Source organism: Amblyomma americanum, chromosome 7, assembly GCF_052857255.1.
Source record: "Amblyomma americanum isolate KBUSLIRL-KWMA chromosome 7, ASM5285725v1, whole genome shotgun sequence".
Taxonomy (NCBI): Eukaryota; Metazoa; Arthropoda; class Arachnida; order Ixodida; family Ixodidae; genus Amblyomma; species Amblyomma americanum.
Genome location: NC_135503.1, coordinates 16,134,936 through 16,156,575, shown reverse-complemented (window position 1 = coordinate 16,156,575; position 21,640 = coordinate 16,134,936). Strand labels below are relative to the sequence as shown.

Here is a 21,640-nt window from a genome sequence, read left to right as displayed (position 1 = left end):
TATTTTAGCGGGTTGAAGCACTTGTTATTTTTATTTGACAATACTATGAGCCCTCTCATGAGGGCGCCCTAGAGATGGTGCACCAAAGCGCACACTGGCAATGCATTCCACATTTCAATTAAGTCCGGAAAGAAACAAAAAAATATTTTCTTGTGAGCTTTCTAAGACTGAATAGTTATAGTCTATTCAAGGGCTTCGTTTTCCAGGCGCTCTTGTACAGGGGCAAAACACAATCCTAGAACGACCGAACTGTGTGTTCCGCAGCTCCCAAAGCCACTGCGACCAGGAAGGAAAGAAATGACGATGAAATCCTATCAGTTTAACTGCGCATGCTTACATCCAGACCATTATAACGCGATAGCGTTAAAGGCCCCGTTCTGCAGAAAATCCGGCGTTGGCGTTGCGAGCAAAAATCACGAGCATGGCTCTGGCAGCTGTATTTGGCCTGGCACAGATTGGTCGTAGGGTTGTGCGACGTCACATGACATGACCGATTTTGGAGCAGCTGCCAACTGGGCTTTACAAATCATATGGGAGGCTGAGGGTAATCGAACCCTCCGGCACCCTTCCATTCTAAGTCGTTCATGCCACGCAGACACGGTCATATGGCTTGGTTACGCGGGGCCTTATATGGGCGTTAACTAAAACTATCGCGTCATGCCCTTAAGGTGGAGTTTAAGTGTCTCCTCCAAATTTTTTTCCAGCGTGGTCACAGGGACATCGGTGCTTATGCTTTCAAGTTGCAACGATGCCTTACTGCCTCTTGGTTCAGCTGAATGATCGTTCTTCAATAGGGCTCGATCTCTTTCTTTACGTATGGAATGCTGCTTCAGTGTTTAAAATCGTATCATTGAAAAATTATTTTATTTGTTTACGTACTTGATGATGAGTCAGTGGAGATCCGAGTGGCTAAAACAGGCGATTACATGTTCGTTAAAATGGAGGACTGGAGGAAACGCCTGCAAACTCAACGCTATTTCTAGACTGCGGGGAAGATCGAGTTATAGGGTCTGATTCCCAAGACTTCGCTTACGCGTACGTTAGCGCATCTGACCAGTACGCAAGCGCAAATGCAACAGCATTTTGTTTGCGATAGGAACCCGCGCGTTTTTCATGTAGTCATCGATGAGAAGGCAGCGATTGAAAAGGCTACTGCGACGTCACATCTTGAGCTGTACAGCGACTTGCGGTGATCGTAGACACGTTAGAACGTTTTGGCAGAATGTTACTATGATAGAACACCTAAGCTCCGCCTTAAGTGTATGACACGACAACGTTAGCGGTTATTTGCTACTTAATTCTAATTATTACCTCTTTCTAAAGACACACGCTCATTTGCATAGATAAGTAGGCATACTAGACCACGTGATACATCACAAGACAGACGAGGCATCGCTTTAACTAAGTCGAACGAACGTTCCTCGATGGCTTAGGGGTAGCCTGTCAGGCACGCAACCCAAGGGTCATGGGCTCGATTCCCAACTAACTACCCCAGTTTTATTTTCAGCGTAATTAATGTACTTTACATCTTTATATGTCATAATGACATTTCAGTCATGCTACGACCTCACAGTCGCAATTTAACTCGAGATTTAATCATTTTTCATTTCCCAGCTCAATGCGTGACGTCATTACCATCTCGACCAATCCTGAATTAGTGTGAGAACGCGTACGGCTTTTCTTCCGAACGTTCGCTCTAACGATTTCGCGTTAAAATGCTACCGTGTACGGCTAGCACCACTTCACCTGCACAGCTGGAGGCTAATGGGAGTGGTTTAAGGTAAGCTTTTCTGCACAATGGGTCTTTATGTGGCAAAGCGCACCTACAGAAGATTGCTGTAACAGTAGTAGCGCCTTGCGTGTCGCCTCGTCTTCGTCCCGTATCTGCTGATGCGATACGGCTTCGCGAACTGTAAACAACGCGTGCGCTTCGCTCGATGTGTTTCAAATGTTATAAAAGCACCTGGAAAAAATGGGTTTAGGATTCGGGCTCTTAAGCGGTTGCAAACGAGGGCAAGCGTTTAGCTGCCCTGCATGAAATATATACGAGCGCGCGCAAATTTTACAGGGCAGTAGCTAGGTCGATATGACTGAAATCTTGCAGTTGAAAGAAAAATTATGCTCGCACGCGAAAAGCAGAATTTTAATTTAGGTCCCGGTTGTGGCGTATATGTGGGTCTAAACAGCGAAAAATGTGAGAAATTTGTAGCTGCATATTTACGAAATCATAGGATCTAGTTTCACAAGAGAGAACGTGGTCGAAACATTAAAATTTACAGTGTAGGCTTGGGAGCTTGTAATATTATTTTATGCGAGTTTTGAAACGTCGTTTGCATATAATTTTTCGTGGTTTTGCTCACCCTAGGCTGCCTAGACGTGAAATGGGGCTCTCAGCTCTTATTTTTTGAAAGTTTCTGAATAGTGCCGTCTCAGTTTTATAAGTCCTGCGTATATTGCTGGATATCTTAACAAAAAAATATGTCATATATCGCTCTTTTCATCGATCGGTCCTGAGGAAGAATTCTTTTTTCCGCACGGCGGTTGTACAATTTATTCTTATCCCTCACGGCATTGAAATTTTTTGTTTTCTGATAAGACTGCCGAAATGACAACTATTATTCATCCTTTATGACTTGAGATTTAAAATCTCTATTTGAAGCAATCGTGTGAGGCTTCCACTTCGTGCTAAAAAGACGGCAAGAAAGGAACATAAACAGGCAGGGGTGAAGGCTTGGGCTAGTTGGTGAACCATGATAAGTTAGCCCGATGTTGTACGCCTTTTGTAACCAGAGAACTGTAGCGCAACCAAGACGAACACAAGAAAGGGGCACACAGGACTAGCGCTAAACTTCATCTAACTTATTCACTGGCAGCGCAGCAAATATAAGGAAAAAAGAAAGAGAGCGGGGGAACACATGTGGCTCGGTGCTACTAGTGGTGCATGCGCAGTTGTGACTAGGGAGCGAGCGAGAGAAAGAGTCGGCGGCGGCCACCTGCGCCGTGCGTGACGTCACTCGTGCTCCGACATACGCCGGCTCGCGCGAAGCGCGGTGTTGACTAGCGTAGTGATGCTTTTCGCTTCAAAACCAGAGCACGTGCAGATACCAGTTCACACTCACACCACTATCAACAGAACCGTTCAAGATATACCATCTCCGATTTGTATAGATTCACAGACGTATCGCTAACACAATAGACACCCCTCTTCATTATATGCCTTTCTCTTATCCATCTGTCTTTTTTCGCTGTTTTCATCGTGGATAACAGATATGCATACCAGAGTGCCGGAAGGAAGGGATACTATTTCCAACGAAAAGTTCTTCGCTTTAATGCATGTGAAGCTGTGAACGTCTGTGTTTCGTGCTACGCAGCCATGTCACCCTACCCGCCGCGGTGCCTCAGTGGTTAGGGCGCTCGGCTAATGATCCGGAGTTCCCGGGTTCGAACCCGACCGCGGCGGCTGCGTTTTTATGGATGCAAAACGCTAAGGCGCCCGTGTGCTGTGCGATGACAGTGCACGTTAAAGATCCCCAGGTGGTCGAAATTATTCCGGAGCCCAAAACTACGGCACCTCTTTCTTCCTTTCTTCTTTCACTCCCTCCTTTATCCCTTCCCATACGGCGCGGTTCAGGTGTCCAACGATATATGAGACAGATAATGCGCCATTTCCTTACCCCAAAATCCAATTGTTACTATTATTATTATTATTATTATTATTATTATTATTATTATTATTATTATTATTATTATTATTATTATTATTAGCCATATCACTACGAAATTGTGTCAGATACCTAATACCGTTCAAATTGAAGTCAGAGCCGCGTGTGTTAACTGCTGACCTCGTGGTCTTGGAAGTGTGCCAACGCTGATGCGAGCGCACCGGCTACGAGCTGCTTTACAGGTGGCCCGTCTTTGAAGCGGGCATTTCAGTAAACCTCTACTACTGGCCTGTGTGACAAACTCGCGAGTTTCTGCCTCCACGTTTCAGTGGCAACTTATCGCGTGTTATTTGCCCTGCTACTCCTCTTTTAGCGTTTATCATCCCTTTCTCCTAGCATTTTTTTATTTTTTGCTTGCTAGCATGTGTCCTCTAATTGAGCTAAAAAGCAGTGTACTGGACAGCGCTTCTTCATACCCTGTACCGAACCCTAGCTCGAAGCTACTCGAGTTTGTTGGAGAACTTCGCTACCTACGTATCCCCATAAATTGCGATTAAGAACATCACCGCAATCCTGAACTCATAACGCCGGTCTTGGCCCGGCTACAGTTTTTGTCTCTGTCGATATAGTGGGAGCGGATTCAGCAAAATCCGGTGAGCAACCTTTCCTTCACGATGCGGTTTCGAAAAGTTTGATATACCGACACCCAAAGGTTCCACCTCAGTGTTGACCACCGAGGATTTTCCCATCCATGTGACACCCGAGAAATGAGCCTTATAATTCTTCCGTGTTCATTCGCTCACGACCGCCTAGGGGCACCGTGCACAATCAAACCCTGGAGCGACGCGCGCGCCTCTAGCGGCGGCGCGCGCGTCCGGAGTGGGACGGTGACGGGACCTTTGTTGTTGTAGAGATTTATTAAAACAATAATAAAAAGAAGGATAAGATTTTTGCTAGCCCCGGCATCTGCCATCGATACTGAAGCACGTACCTGGGCTGATGCAGCGGAAATAAAGGACATCAGGCAAAATGGAGAAATGAAATGAAAGAGGTGAGGGGCCAGGAAGAGAGGATAGGGGGAGAGCTACTGTACACAAACTATTTACACAATATGAAATGTGTCCAGGTTGCGCGCGTGATTAGTTCATGAGGAACAGGGAACTCGGCGTGCATGGCATTTCGTTGAATAATGTCTTTTGGTTCGTCGCCGGGTTTTTCAGACACCTGTGGACCATAGAAACAAACGCTAACTGCTGTGTTGTTGGCTGCAACGACACTTATTGGAATTCGCCGGGAACCAGGTTTTACCGCTTTCCGACTAGCTGGGAGCAGAAGCGGCAAGAACATTAGATTCAACTCGTGCGTCGTCAGAAGTAATGTCTAGTTATAATCTTCGTCTGTTAAATATTTTCATCACACATGCGTTTCTAGTTATCCTAAAAGAGCTGTAAAAGGCTGCTTTCTTGTTACATGCGCAATTTGGAGTGCAACAATATAACAAGTCAGAATGATACCCTCGTTGTTTCCTTTTGCCTTGGCTCATTTGTAATGGGCCTGTGGCAGACGGCGCCGCTGCTATACTTCCATATTCCGTCACAAGTTCCCTCACGTAGTGGTTGTAGCTGGATTCATAAAGCTTAACACCTTTAGTCAAGTTCCAACTCGAAAGAATCGTGTCAGGCCACTGACCGGCTGAAACTCCGCTGCTGTAAACATCGACGCGCAGTAGGCGGGTGCCATAGGGAAGCCATCCCAGCTGGGACGAATAACTGGCCGCTGGTGGCGCTGAGCGCAGCGCCGACTTCGGAGGCGCTTGGCGAGCGGGTTAGTAGCAGGTTCTCAACAGATGTTTGTGCACGGCAGCACAGGAGTTGAGACGTGTTTTCCCTAAGCATAAGGAGTATGTTTCCCTAAATTTTCTTCGCGGAAAACGGGTCTTAATGTCGCATTTTCGTCAGTCCACAAGTTCACTGCCAATAACTTTATCGCAGTAATTAAAAGCGTGTTTACAATTTGCGCATTCGTCAAGCGACAATTGATGAGTGATTTGTTCCTGTTATCGGGATAACAAGAGGAAAACCATGAGAGCTACTCGTCGTGAGAAAATCTTTATGCAACGTTTTAGCATGCAGTTTGTGCGTATCGTACGGTTAGTGAGGTAACCGTGTACTTGTGCTTATCACACACCTACGAGTACTTTTTAGAGGATTTTTTGTCTGCTATGCGACAAATTTTTGATGTCGCGAAATTTTAGTGCAATGACATAAAGACTCTAAACACGAGTACGCCTATATGGGAGTAAAAGGAAGTAAACTATCCTCAAGCGCAATCCCTTTTATAAAAGTTAGTGCGCTAGAGGAGAGCTTACTCTCTTTTTACTCATTTCTTTTTAGAGTGGGCATGTACAGTCAACGTCCGGTTATGGTGACAGAAACAGGACCAATGCGGCAACGGTTCGGTATGCCAAAATGTTACGGTAGCATGCAGTGGGAGAAGCTTTCAGCACGACACATATCTCCAATCTGTGCTAAGGCAGCAAAGGAAATAACGCGACGAAACAAATTTCTGGTTTGGTCCATTCCGCAGGTTTGCATTGAGTTACCGACGCAGTGCGCATCGGCTACTCTTATTGGTGCAAATCGTGTACGTGTGATCAGAAGAGAGTCCGCAGTCTACATGCACTGCAATGCTCCACCCACACCGCGGATCACGGATACACTCGTAAAACAAGCTGCACGCGCCAGGCGCTTCAGCGTTAAAGAATACTCTCTCAGAGATAAACCAAGGTAGACTTAGCGAAATGCGCCGAAGAGACTAAGTGTCGTGGCTGCAGCTGGAGAGGAACTCGACGAACGCGAGAGGGCTGCTGCGCGTCCTTATTGGTCCTCGGAAAAAGACTCGAAAGAGGCGGCAGCGGCGAGAAGACGGTTGAAGCTTTTCTCGAAGGGCCGTCGCTTTAGTCCGATTGTTCCAGTCGATGAGGTGTTCAATGAACGCGTGTGGCGCCCCCAAGCGGTATGAAAGGGAGAAAAGAAAAAGAAGCAAGAAAAGTTGTCACTCGCTTTTTTACCGATACCTTTATTTCCCTTTTCTCTATTTTTATTTCCGCCCTTTCAGCAGCGCTGTTCTGTCGCTGCCGCCGCCTCCGTTATTTCTTTTGTCGTGCTGGTCGAGAGGAGAGCTCGTGAAGGTTCCATGCGACGTGCTCGTTAGCGCCGGCTGTCAGCCAGTGCGGGCAAGCCACATCGCCGCGGCTCGAAGGCACTGCTTTTTCCAGCGCTGCTGTCTCTAAAAAAATAACGTCATTTTCCGCGACTGCGTTGTGTAAACAGTCCCAGTCGGTCGATGACATAAAGTATGTCGTCCTCCGGGTGTGTCGCGGGAAAGGAGGTAAGACGAGAGGGAGGGGAGGTGGGGTGCGGAAAGGGTTAAGCGCGCTGATGTCCTGGTGCCCCGCCTCCTTTGCGTAAAATATGCCGACTTGGTGTGAGCAGTATACAGTTTCCGTACGTCTCTTCCTCTCCCGAATACCGCGAAACCTCGCCCCCCCCCCCCCCCCCCCCCCCCCACCTAACACACACGCACACACTCAAGCCCGCCTATGGATTTTCGGCTAGGCTGCCTGGACACCCCACGCAGATCTGGGACAGAATGTAACGATTCCAACCTAATTATGTTCTTTTTCTTTTTTTGTCATTGGTCGTGGCGCCATCACACCCGCGTTGTAGCCGGAATCAGCACTCGGCACGGCGGCAAATATCAGTGGAATAGAATAGAGGGAAAATATATATGTTGTGCCGGTCCGGTAAATTTTGAACTGATCTTAAAGCGTTAATTTCAAACTTAACCTCGATTGTAATATTCCGTACCAGCTATCCTCTTTCTTTCGCCGGAAGCAGAAAATGCACTGCGGTTCGTATTTTCCTTTTTTTTATTCATTTTATTTCAGTGTACTCCAGGCAGCGGAGTTGCCCGCGGACGGAAGAGGTTACGTCAAGACTGTCTTCACTGATTTTTCAAATGTAGAAACGCCACCGCATTCGTGTAGTTTTCGTGCATTTAGTTGCGAGGCTTATTTCGTTTTCATCTCATTTGGTCATCTGCCACTGGTCGCTGCTGCTGGTGACGCGGCCGTTGGGGTGACGTCACTCCGGTCACGGCAAGAGCACACATGATGACACTTTCACGCGCCCTATGTCCACGCTCATTGGCGGACCGGTGTCGACACTGACGAATGACGTAGCATAACGACGCGTTTGGAACGCAAGAAGCATTGTCGAAGGTCACAGAGCAGAAAATACAGTCGCCGAATCGAACTTGCTTCAGGATAGCGAAGCGCGTGACTTCTTGACTGTTCGTCCAACTACGCTTTGCGTTGCAACCGAGCGTCATGCGCGTCCTCCAGCTCTTTCATAAATCGACGAGCGCTTCCAGCGATCAATCCGTAATACCCAGGGAAGCCTTCACGTTTGCGCCTTTTCATAAAACAATGAATGGCCAGGTTTTTGAGTATTTTTCCTGTAGCGAGCCAGGTTCATTTTTTAAACCGTGACAAACTTGTGGGATCGCCCGGAACACTTACAGTATTGCCTTACGGTCCAATATATGTATAAAGTATATAGTATTGTGCGTACACACGTTTGTACGCGCAGGGCCGGAAAGAATTAACATGATTCCTTGTCTCTCAGTCAGTGTCTTTAAGTCAGTGTCAGTCGGTGTCTTGTTGCACCACACGCTACGCACGGGTGTTGTGCCACGTTGTCGACTGCTGTGAGGAAACCTAAACTTCAGAAACTTCAAGAGCGCGATTATTTCTCTTGCTTTCTCAGAGTGCTATTACTTCTCGCGAATAATTTACGAGGGCGCAGACTAAGTTTCTTTCGAGTTGAAAGACCGTCATCACTTATGGGACGGAAAAGCGTACGCTGAGTCACCAGGGGTACTTGAGCTTAACACTTTTTTTTCGCAATGCTTCGTTTTCCATCAACAGCTGTTTGTTAACCCTGACCTAGGATCACTCCGCGGCGAGGAGGTCACAGTGGAAAGGAGAGGGCGAAAGGGGAGAGAGGGGCGAGGGCAAGTGGCGTAGGAGCGTGAAGCGAGCGGGAATGAGGTCAATTCTGCTACGGTGATGATGTGTGTGACGTAAGTGCTTTCTTATTCAGAGTAGCCTCACTGTCGTGGCCGCGCGCTTCTCGCCTACCGCGACCGTTGAGCAAGTCGTAACATTCCTCACGTCTGCATTAGCCGTGGTTATGCCCAATTATGTGCTTTTGGTTGGGAACGTAACACAGACGACCGTACGGCGTCCTCAATCGCCGGTCTTCGTGAGCTTTAATGGTGGACGTTGCCACTATCGCAGAATGTGTGAGGACCAACCTCAACGCATGTAATGACCTCATGTTCCAAAACAGAGACCTTGTACACGAATATTTTTCATCTTATCGTGCATTTCACCGACCACAAAGCTGCAGTTTCAGACGTTATAGTGGTTGGCGATTTGTTGTCACATTGTTTACTTGCTAACAACCGCAGCCAACACTTGTCACTGATATTCGAGTTACAGGGTGGTTACCGGGAGGCATCTTTTCGGCCAAATCTTCACATCTGACAACCTCGAAAGATAGTCAATTACAGTGGACAAATTTATTTCAGAGTTCAATTGTTTATTTACTCTTTGTTTATTGACACTGTCAGCCCCTGAAAGGACCCTGATAGGATTGAACTCTCATTCAAACAAAAACATCCTAGGAAGTATTCATAATCTCACAGCATATTACACGAGGACGACAGGTCATTTCAGACTGCTGATATTATGCTTAATTCAAAAGTGACACGCAGCGAAGAAAAGACAAAATGCACTCATAGTCTTGACGGGATTTCGAGTGCGTTTTGTATTTTGTATCTGCGTGTCGCTTTTGAGTGAAGGTTTGAATTGAGCTGTTCAAGATACTGTTCCTGGGTCACCGCATCTGCACCATCCGCTTCAATGGCAACACAAAGTTATCGAAAATGCCACCTTGTAAATGGATAGAACGAAGGCGCGCTGATGACGAGACACATGAGGTCAGTGCGCGTCGTTGTCATTGGCAGACGATATCACGATTTAAACACATTGCCGGGCTTACGGCTACAAGAATCAATATTATAATCCACTCCCCCCCCCCCCCCCCCACACACACACACGCACAAAAAATATCTCGTCTTACATCAAATCTACTACTGTCGAACATGAAGCGCATTCCAAATTCTTTGACTGCCGTAAAAAAGTTAGCCTTTTGACAGGTCTCCACGTTTACGCTTTTCTGTTTTTGTTTGTGCGTGTATGTTCGGGGGGGGGGGGGGGGGGTATTTCCATCCGCTTGTGCCTCACTAGCTACCTCCAGTGGTGTTTGTGTTGCCTTTTGGTTCCTCTCGACCATCGAGGACGCAAAGCGCGTTCTTGTCGGGTGAGAGGGAGCGGTATCTGGAAGCGGAGAACGAAGAGAAGGGGGGGGGGGGACGCTCGTTGTTGTTTCCTCGCCACTGAGTGCAGCGGTGGCATCTACGCAGGCGTTGTGTGTAGCACAGCGCCGGCGGTGATGCCTGCGTCTCTCACGCTGCCGACGCTATACCACTTCTGCTCTTGCTGCTGCAGCCGCCGTCATCGCCCGCCTGTGCCTCAAATATTCAAGGCATTCGGGCGTTTTTCGCCTCCTACGGTCCACCTATGTATATTTAAAATTTTGGTGCCGCTTCGCGTTCCGCGCAGCTCCTGGCTTTTTCTTTCCCTTTATTTTTTTTTTCCTGCCCGCATTTCGAGAAAAACCTTTTGTCTTTTTCCCTCTGTCGCAACACTGTCGTCACCTTCCCCGCTTCGGGTCCATCCAACCTCTTTTTTTTTTTTTTTCATCCTGCCTTCTTTCCATCCGTCCAGCTCTCTCACCACCTTGCTTATGCGCGGTCAATAGACGTCTTTCCCTGTATGTACGGCCACCTTCTTTCATTCCTCGATTCTTCCTTCATTCCGTCGCTCGCCAACGCATGCATGTGTCGAGAAGGCGGGCGAGTTGCCGAGCTAAATATTGCAAGCGCGAGGGAAACAGCGCCGACGGGCGACGCTCGGATAATAGGTTGAGTGAATAAGGCATTTTCTTGGAGAACTTGCCCGCGCGATGCAGAAGTCTGTCGTCCGCTGCGGCGATGGTTCCCATCTTTCCCTCTATTCTTTGTCTTTGCTTTTTGTTCCCCTTCTGCGTGCCGGTCGTGTGCTGCCGCAAAATGGAGCTTTCGAGCGAGAGGGGAAGTGGAAGCTCTTGTGACAGAATGCGGGGAAAAAAAAAAGAATACAGACGTAACGTTAGCAGATCAAAGAGTTCGCGTGTAGGAGCAAAAGCATCCGGGCACTTCGCTGGTTTTTGTGGGTCAAAGCGTGAAGCAAAGTGGTGTAAGCTTGTTGGATGCGTATACTGTATACTGCTTCGTTATTGTCAAATGGGCGGCCGTAAGCGTCGAGGGACGTGCAAGGAGTTTTTTGTCATGTTTGATGAGGTCTAGAGGGCTCAAGATTGGCTTAGTTATTACATTCGTGTGAGCTGTGAAATTCGCCTCGGCACCAGATACAGTGGCTTGTGGGGTCCAGCTCGACTTGGCTTGGATTGATATTGGTCTCGGTGAACTCAACAGGACGACCGTTTGAGCATGCGTCATGCGCACCAGTGTCCAAGAACACTGGTTTTGAGTGGAGCCCATTTCTGGATTAGTTGGCGCGTTATAAATGTAGAGGATAAAGGCTCGGATAGGAGGAATAGAGACGGAGCAAGCTCACAACCAAAGGCGTGCCCAACTGGAAGGAGGCATGGCCTGCTCCCGGCCTGCTTCTTGTTCATCATCATCATTACGCTTAATACACTACAAGACAACATCCTCTCCAAATGACCTCCAGTTATCCCGGTTCCTAGCTAGCCGCGATCACTTTATCCAAGACATTTTTTTTTAGAATATCAACGTCAACTACCCTCTGTGCCGCTTGACACTGTTTTGCATATCTACTTTGTAACCTCTAAAAATTGCCTTTATTTGTTCAGCGCACGCTATATAATTTCATTCGCATGATATTCATTACATTATTGCTTGGCCGGCGTAGATTTACTCGCTCGCTATTGCCGGTACCTCACTATCCATCCTTGGCCAAACTATTCAGCATTAATTTAGTTTTTTCCGTACCAGTTTGAAAGCTCAGTGTTGTACTTTACCTGCTCATGTCGTCAATCATGCGCTGTAATTATTCCCTTGCTTTACAGAATAGAGCAAACTCATTAACAAAATTAAGGTTACTGAGGTGTTCTTCACTAACTGGAACCAGCCCGCCACGGTGGCTGAGTGGTTATGGCGCTCGGCTGCTGGCCCTAAAGACGCGGGTTCGATCCCGGCCGCGGCGGTTGAATTTCGATGGACGCGAAATTCTAGAGGCCCGTGTACTGTGCGATGTCAGTGCACGTTAAAGAACCCCAGGTGGTCGAAATTTCCGGAGCCCTTCACTACGGCGTCTCTCATAGCCTGAGTCGCTTTGGGACGTTAAACTCGCATAAACCCTAAACCAAACTAACTGGAACCTATTTCTTCCCTGTCCATACCTCTGAATATTTCTCGAAGACATGTTCCAAATAACATTGCAGAGATTGTCTTCATTTAAGACCACCTTTCTGAATGGTATACCCTAACTGTTCCCGTGGAGAATTGTGGTTTCTGTGTTGTCCGCAGTGTGTTTACTGGAGGTACAGATAAAGAGAATTCTACTCGTATGTGGGTTGTACTTGATCCAAGCTTCCGTGTCAGCGAAAAAAACTCCTCCCCGTTCTTGTTAAAAAAATAACAAGTGTTGATCGAATTAAATCGTGCAGGGGTGCTGCCCGACCCCGCGAGAAATTCGAGGGCGGGTGATTTTGTGCAAATGTAACTGCAACTTCAATAAAAACGGTTTACTGAGTGAACACCAAAAAAGCGCTTTCTCACAGGAGCATGTCTTGGCCCTTCCTGTGTAGCCCTTGGCCACCTTGATGGTGTGGTTTTTTATTAAGGTGCGGTAGTACGACACCATGGTATATAACTTGACGCATTGGTGTAGTACTTGCCATCGCCTGCTATACGAAGATTTCAAGCGGGAAAGACGGGCCCCAGTGGCGTTATCCGAGGAGTTTGGCCAACTGGCAGCGTTCAGAAAACACCGCTACTCGCAAGAAATAAAGGCGTCATTCCGCTTCCGTCTTCGAGTATTGAAATTTTTTCCTCCTTTGCTTTGATTTTCTCTTATTTTCTTTCGTGCTCACCATAGCGGTAAAATATATTTAGTAAAAGTCGTCCCTCATAGCCTGAGTCGCCTTGGGAGGTTAAACCACACAAAATCAAGACATAAAATCAATTCAGTAATAAGCACCACAAGAAAAGCAACGAGTTTATTTATTTATTTCGAAATTGCAGGCACTCACAGTAAGCTCTAGCTGGAGGGGCATAAAAACATGTTCGCAAAAAGCAATAGATCAAAGAGCGGTAATAATATAACGTATAAGTTAACAAAACCAACACAGGCCTTAAGGTACAAACATTCTTCTTTTCAACTTTTTATTTTTATGTTCACATGTGCGGTATTTAATTTCAGTAACTTATTTAGACCTAAGAGAGATAACTGGTGCCAGATGACTAAAAAGAAAATTGCGCGACAACTGGTGCTAGAGAACTGATGTCATTAAGTCATAAGGACAGATTCTTAACAAGCACTGCAAAGCCACTGCTAAACTATTCTTTGCAATAGCATTTTCTTGGAATGTCAAGTTAATATAAAGGTGGAAGAAGAGTTGAAAATGAAAGCATAGTTGACGAAGAAGACGAATCAGTGGACTCTTGTTATGAAATAACTTTTCCATCTTTGGTTAGGCCAACAGCAGCAACAACGACGACATGGGTACGCTATGACGTTTGTGTTCTTTCTCACATCATCAGGGGTATTTTTAAGTTGCTAGTATTTTAATAAACCAAAATATTTGGTCGGCTTCTCAATTTAATCAATTAATTAAGCGAGAACGGCCAAGGTGGTGTTTTACGAAGAAAAACGAAAAAGCTTGAATAAACTCCATTCATCTCTGTCAGAAGTTTTAGTATGTCGGATTATCTGTCGTTGCATGAATCCTGCTGGTGCTTCGCGTGAATAGGGAATGATTGCTGCTGGCTGCTTAACAGCGCCCATTGGAATGAGAAACCAAAGCCACGCTTAATGTCGTCGCTAACAAAGAGTCGTATGTTCAAAGGCAGAGTCGCTGCTTAGTCAGTGAAATAATTAAGCTCTGGATCTGCGCGTGGGACGATAGTATTGCTCGCCGACATAATCACTCGCGAACGGCGCTTGGCTATCCACTCGTTGTCATGAATAAAGCCTCGCATAGTGTCGGCGACAGGGAGTGCGCTGGGTTGGACTTCTGTCCTTGTTGACGTCATATCCGGGAACTTGTGAAGCTTCTCGGATTCTGTGAAAGTGAACGGCGAGTTTTGCGCTTCAAGTTTGGCCTTGTTATTGGAGGCTGAGGCAATGCCGAATCGACTGCGCTTGTGTAATTAGCGGGGCCCCAAGAACCGTTTCAGAACCTCTTTAATTCTCTCAATATGGAGGACTTGGAGCCCGGTTGCTTCTAAGTCTTCTCTGTACGACTCATTAGTGTTCAGAGACATTGCTCGCTCGCAGCGTCGAAACGGTGGCTAAGTGTTCTGACGACGAGCGCAGTTCTACCAGGTTTGATGCATCGAAAGGGGCTCTTGCTCTCAGAACAAATAAAAGGAAGGACCGAAGCTAGGAGAGAGGAAGCAGGAAATAGAATTTAATCTGAATAAAAATCAGGCCCTTTGCATTCACAGCTAGCTGCTGAAGGTTTTCTCATGGTCCCTTGTGGTCGGATGAGGTAGCTTCACGCTACCATGACGATCACATATTAATTAAATTGGCTAGCAGGAATGGAAGTATTCAATCAATCAATCAATCAATCAATCAATCAATCAATCAATCAATCAATCAATCAATCAATCAATCAATCAATCAATCAATCAATCGGTCAAAAGTGTTATAACTTGTTTCAGAAACTTTGCTCGGTATTGGTTGGTGGCCGGGATATCTATCATAGCCAAGCCAAATGGGTAGACTACTGTTGATAGCTGACGTGAAATCCAAGATGCTGCTCACCCATGAGCCTCTAATATGAGCGGATAGTAGCGCTGCAAATTCGGCTTTTGAATGGAGGTGTGTGCTTTAGTCGAGCGTTTCACGGAATCCCGTCTGGCGAGGAGGGAACATAATAGCAGAAAAAGAGGAGCACTCGCCAAAAAAGAAAAAAGGAAGAAGGAAAAACAAAGACGTTGTGTGTGCTTTAGACTGTGCAGCGTTTCGTGGTATGAGTGAGAAACGAAAGAATTGAAAAGCTGTGACCAAGCACAGTAACCTTCCATTTTAAGCCTGTCGCTCTTCTCGTCCTTGTCTTCTGTTAACCGTGGCCTTCAATGAAGTGGCCTCAGCTCAACCTCAAGGCAACCTTGCTTTTTCTTTTGCGTGTCTCCTACAAGACGGCTCTACACTTGACCGGCTGGCTCTGCGGAGAAACGCAACTCGCAAATATTCGCGCTGGAGAGGGGTAAGAGGCTGGAGGGGGGAGTTGGCTCTCAGTATCGAAAGACCGCTTCCCACAAGCGAGGGCGAGGGCTGCAGACACGAGAGGGAGGACTCCACCCTCCGCCGAGGATGACCAGATCCGTGCGGTCCTGATGGAGCCATTATGAATTTGAAGAAAAGTTTCCGGGGCTCTTCGAGGCGCAGTGACGCCTTTATCTGTCCGGAAGCGGCCAGGACGTGAATGGAAGTTCGCATCGAGAAATGACCAGTTTATTATTTGGAAGTCGTAGACTTTTTATTTTTTTGTTTTTATGTGGGCCTTGGCGAATCTTAGATTTTGAGTCGCATCGTTATTATTGAAAAATAAAAATCATGAACGCAATGTCGCCTGAAACTGATGTTTTTTTTATACGTCTATTCTTGAATCGTCACGTTTATAAAAGTGAAGAACAGCTCCAGGGCAACCTGGTTTCTTAATTTTTTAAGCTTTCCAGATAACATCCGATAAATTTTTTCATCCTGTCTAATGTTTTATTGGATACTGATGGAGTTGACAGTTCTTCTGCGAAAACAAGAAGTAACCACGAAGGCCCGAACGTTCAGACCGCGCCACACCGCGACAATTTCTGATCAGCTCCCGAAAGTTGCAAAGCAGAGCGTCTTTTCGCTCTGCTCCGGTAGACTGCAGCGCGACTCGCGCGCAAGCTCGGCTTTCTCTCGGAGGAATTACTGGGGAGGCCCGCCTCCTTTTGTTTGCCCAGCGTCATTTACATTTCGAACAGGTCAGCGAAACAAAACAAATGCGTTGTTTATTCGCCGCCGAACCCCGCGCCCGGTCGACGCTTCCGCGCGCGCTGCGCACCGTCGGGGGGCGCTGAAGGCGGTCGCGGGGCGTCGCTGCAGTCGCCGTCGTCGTCTGCTAGCGCGCTCCTATCATCTGCGCTCCAGCTCCTCATCCTCAGCGCTCGGTCCGCGCGCAGGCCTTGCCAGCTCGCCTGGCCGAAAGAACGAAGGAAATGAAGGGACGAGAAAGATAGACAAAGAAAGAAAGCCTCGCAGCATCCCTGCCCTCCTTCATCCCTTCCACCTACAGCCCCGGCGGCTTTTCGTGCTATTATTCCCGGCGTCTACGCGGCCATTTTTGCCGCGCGTGTTAACTATTTGCTTCCTTCTTTCTTCTCCTTCTCTTTCCGACTTCTCTCTTTTTTTTTCTTTTCCTCCGCCTCACCGGTCTGCCTGCCATCTTGCGTCGCCTCCGTCGTCGTCTTGCGCCTTTCTTTCTTGATATTCATTCTCGCTGCGCCGTTTTTTCTTTCTTTGTTATTATTTTCTTCTTTCCCCTTCTCTTCGTCCGCTCCCATCGGCGCATCGTCCTCGTCGTTCCCCTCCGCGGACCTCAATGGCGATGCGGCCCATACGCGTAGCGGAGTAGCTCGCTCTCTTCCCCTCGGCGGCAGTGCGTGCGGTGGTGGCGCGCCGTGCGCGTTCGCGCTGTGTGTGTGTGCGTGTTTGTGCGCGTGTAGCACCGCTCGCAAGCGGCGGATGGTGGACGTCCGTGGACTGTGCGCGCGACGACGGCTCAATGCCTCGCCCGGTGATGGCTAGCGGCGCGCGGCGCTCTGCCGCGGTACGGCGCGATGTGCCCCGCCTGTCAAGTAGCCTCCTCCGCGACTGACTCGTCGGCCGGCCGCCGGTTGTTCATCCGAGCGACGGATATGAGGCTGCCGCCGCTCGCTAGTGTTTCTTGTGTTGCCGCTTCTGCTTCATCTTCATCCTCCTCTTCTTGCGCTGCTTGCTTTCCGCCTCGCTTCTTCAGGTGAGGGTTGCAGCGCCGGCGCGCTTGAGCCGGATTTGGTCTCGCGCTAGGGATGTTAGTTACTTAGCGAGAAACGAACAAAAAAAAAAATTAAGCGACGGCTGACTTCGGGTGGCGAAAGAGAGTGAGAGAAGGAGTAGGAATGGCTTGTTCTTCCACCGAGAATTGCTTTTCTGCCAGCGTTGGTTTTCTCGCGTTTTTTTTTTTTTCATTGCGCACGTTTGCTTTTTTTTCGCGTGCGCGCCTTGTGCCCTTCTCCCCTGAGTCTTTCGCTGGCGAGTTCTGCGGGTTTCCAGAGATCATACTTAGGAAGTGTGGCCGGTGTTTCGGAACGAGCTTGCTTCTTCGTGAGTTTTATTGCTTGGAAAGTTTGAGGTGGAAGTGGCTCTAAGACGGAAGTGATTCGCTTTTTTTTTTTCTGCTTTAGTGGCGGATGTCCTGAAAACGAAAATTTAAAAAAAAATGTTAGATTTTCGGTTATGTGTGATCTAAACTTGTTAAGGAACTCTGAAAGGGGTGGTACACGCTAGAAATACAACAGTCCTGTACTGAAAGTTCACTCATTTGAAAAACATGCTTGTTTTGCTTGTCTGTGCTTTTATCTTGATTAAGAAACGTGCGGGCTTTATTATCCACTGCGTAAGTTATTCGCTTCAGTAGTATTTGTAACGATAAGGTTTCACACCAATTTTTCGCCAGACTAGAGCCATCGCTCGTGTTTTTCGAAGCGGCCCTGGCTTAACGGCATCCAGCTTTGATGTCAGTAGCGTGTGTGGAGAAAGGGTTATGCTGCCGTTAAATTTCACGGCTATGGCCGCTGCAGTTGAGCCTTGTACGAAATCGTGTGCGTAGAAGATAATAATAAAAAAATTTGTTCACACGAGCGTCGTGAATTGTTTGTTATAAATTATATGTGAGGGCCACGAAGAAGATTTCGCACAAAACGAAAAAAAAATTGCCCACCCTGATTAAAGTGACCTCAGTGCTTTATAATTAACTCAGTGTTTAGCTGTAGTTATCGAACGAACGGGATGTGTGATATAGCCACGCGACAGCTCGCATTGCTAACCTAGTTAATGGACAACACTGTGCAGGAAGAAAGAGAGGAATGGCAAAATGAAGAAGGAGAGGATGAAAGAACGAACGAAGGAAAGACAGGCGTTAAATTTCCTGCATTGGTAAATACAGAACTCTTGCTTCGTCTCCTACAAATTTTCGCGCCGCCTCTAGAGCAGGAAATTAGATTGCACGCCATTAGAACTTGCTTCTTTTCTGCGAGTCAGGTTGTCAAATACCTTCAGAAAACTACGGGCTCAAAAAAGCTCCCCCCCCCCCCCCTTCCACAACGCCATTTCGTCGTTTATTTCATCGCTAAACGCGCTGTGGGACCTGATCGACGCATATCTATACTAGGTGCTTGAAATCGTTTTTTTTTTCTCTCTTGTTGTTGCTCGTTTTTTCTTTTTTTTCCTTTACGGGAGGGGGGAGGTACCGAGATAGTTTGCTCCGGTGAACCCTTTGTATCGGCCAAGGCAATTGAGCTGGCATCGCAACCACCCCACCCCAGCCCCTTATATATATGGCTAGAGCTGGTGCGCGCCCTTAATCTGAATTAATGAACGCCAAACGCTGAAAATTGTTGTCGTTGAACGCGGCGAAAACGATTACACATCCTCCTCCGCTGCGTTCGAGGCGAGCGCCGTAAGGTGTAGAGGGTGCGCCGAGACTCAGCGTTGAAAGAAGCCAAGCTCGAACAAACTAGAGTGGGTCAAATAACGCAAAAGTTGATTGCACTTTGCGGCACAACAAATGAAGGCCGCTTCTCTTTCGCTTTAACTCCTTGTTTTTGAACAGCTGCGGTTCATTAATTCCTGGTTAATTAATTTATTAAGCGCCATTAACGTCCCCGCGATCGAATGAAGAACGCTTCTCTCTCTCCCCTACCCTCCCTTTTATTTTTTTTCTTTTGGCCCCGATTGAAACTTCGCGCTTCTTTTTTTCTTTTTTTTGAAGACTACTTTCTTGGCTAATGACTCTGACCCGACTAACGGTGTTTCTGTTGCTCAAATTTAACGCGTTTAAGAGACGGGCCACGCTTCTGGTGTTTCCCCGTATTTAACCTTAGTTTTGTAGGCGTGTTTGCTTTGCGCGTGTGTGTTCAGTATAAAGAAGTGGTCACTCGGCTACTGGCCACTTTGCTCAAACTCTTGACGCAGAGCCAAGGTTTTGAGCGCTAACAGCTTTATTAGGGCATTGTCAATGCAAACTTTCGCATTTTCAGCGTGAAGAAACGTGAGCCTTATAGTGAACGTCGTGCGCTTAAAGTAGAGGATTTTTCAGTAAGTTATCTACCTAAACATGAAAGCGAAATTTCCCGAGAGAATTGACGCTATTGGTTTTCATTGTTATCGGCCTTGGCTCCAACACACTTATTCCTCTCCGAGTGCTGTGATCGGATTGCTGCTCCAGGGACTGCTGCTCTTTGCATGTATGCATTATCATCAGGAAATTGTTGGCTGTGCAGAAATTTCTTCAGTCTCTGGAAGAGAGAGTACCCACTGAGAGCCAGGTCTGGGCTACGCGGTAGATGGTTTAGCGCCCCGAAGCCGCATTCTCTGATACTGGCTTGTGACCTGCGGTACTACGTTTCAGTTTGGTTGCCTTGTCTAAAGCGTTCATTACGTAAGCTCATGCTTATACCATAGCTCTTGCCTTGTGTGGCAGGCTTAGGTTCTAGCAATAAAACTTGTTTTGTGTCCCAAAGAACCGTAGTCATAACGTTTCCAGCTGACTGCTTAACACGAAATTTCTTTAGAGTCGGTGGTTCCTTGTGCTTCCACTGCATCGATTCTTGTTTGGTGTCTGTATCATGGTGCTGGACCCATGTTTTTCTAGACTCATGTTCTCTCAAGACGTCTCTAAATTCTCCTGGCTAAATTGCTGGTTACGTGTTTTTCGCCCTGGTCTCAGCATATTCGTGACAACCACAGGGAACCGATCTTTGACTGGAAACCGTGTCATCTGAAATGCTTAGTTTATGAGAGCTTCAACAGTGGCTCCCACCCGACGATCCTCCTAACTCATGGCCTCCACTTTACGGCACATATCATCTGTAGATGGCTCCACAGGCCGTCCTGAACGGGGGTCATCTTCAAATGATTCTCTACGTCACTGCTTGGTCCAGAACTTCACTTGGTAGCAGAAGCTTCATCATCACATAGAGCAATAATTTTTCGTGGATTCATTTTTCTAATTTATGAGTAATATAACCGCAGAGCGAAGCTTCAAATTCCGTTTTCTGTGTAGATCTGTACTGCATTTGCGCTTTCATCACGCTTTCATCATTTGCGCTCTCATCAGATTTAACTGCTACTGTGTGTGTGTGGGGGGGGGGGGGGGGGGGGGTTGCATGCCCAGAGGATATTTCTCAACTTGCACAGACAAGGTAATCTCTCTAATAGTAACAGAATACACTGGGGTAGATAACTTACTGAACACCCCTCGTATCATGGCGCAGTTTTGTGTTCGCATCGCCTCATCGAATGCGCCTATCTGTGTCAGTGCGTTTTGTCTCAGTGAGGAGATGTTAGTGAAGAGATATCAGGGCTTGTTGGCAGACAGTCTGCATGCCGATGTCTTGTTCGCAGCTGTGAACTCTTGAGATGGATGTGAAGCATTCTTTATATCTTTCGTTTCTTTCACCGTCGACATCGTGAAATAATGTTTGCTTTCATTGTGACATTATTTGTCGGCTACTGAGCCAGCCGAGTCGTGCCTAGGTAAAATAACTATCTAATTTTCAGCGTTTACGGCAATGGCGTTTGAATAAAGGCGAAGGAACAACCTATATCGTGTGCATTGATGATATTATAGTATTTATTTCTCAGTGGGTTCTCTGTATACAAGACATAAACAAAACCAGGAAAACTATTAGAGCATTTTCCTTTTGGTCTTAAGGAAACAGCTTGGCACGGAGTACAAAGAAGGGAGAAGTTGTGCTTTATTTTTTGTCTTTTAACGAGAATATCATGTAAAGCTATTTTGTGGTAGGAAATTATAGTACAGTGTGCGTCACGCTTGTGTAGAGTTCTCGAGCAGTGGGCGCCATGCAATAAAAACGGACATTGTACTGTATCCCATAGCAATTTTTTTGCGCCCACCTGGCTTATAGGTCTACGTGGCTAAACTTCTGTGGAAGCGTTGCCTTTAAAATCTGGGGAATTTGGCGAGATGGCGTTACGTTTCAGGGAAGTGCTCTCTCATGGGCTCTACACAATGGTGACGCAGTGTACAGATAAGGTAAATATGTTTAGATACCTTGGCGCAATATTTGATGCACGCATTACATGGACTGTACGCGTAGCTTATATTTCGGAAAAGTTGCCTCAAACTCTTTGCGTGGTAATCATATTTTGATTTAATCCTTCAGTACACAAACAATCACGCTTTGCAGCGATGTATGGTTTATTTATTCTCATCTTGTATGGGCTGCATTTGAAACAAATATTGATAAAATGATAAAACTTCAGCAGA

At 46.9% G+C, this 21,640-nt stretch overlaps 1 protein-coding gene across 8 annotated transcripts in view; it reads left to right on the top strand.

Annotated features, from left to right (window-relative positions):
* The window catches only part of sif (guanine nucleotide exchange factor still life), a 207,839-nt gene that overhangs the window by 8,637 nt on the left and 177,562 nt on the right, over positions 1-21,640 (top strand). For 3 of the 8 annotated variants that reach the window (XM_077631285.1, XM_077631287.1, XM_077631282.1), the window contains exon 1: positions 16,606-17,107. The exons of 1 other annotated variant lie outside the window; for it this stretch is intronic. The gene's annotated coding sequence lies outside the window, so the exon portion shown is untranslated. Of the gene's footprint in view, positions 1-16,605; positions 17,108-21,640 lie in introns of those variants that run through there. 4 more of the 8 variants (XM_077631289.1, XM_077631288.1, XM_077631284.1 and 1 more) reach the window with 3 other exon arrangements.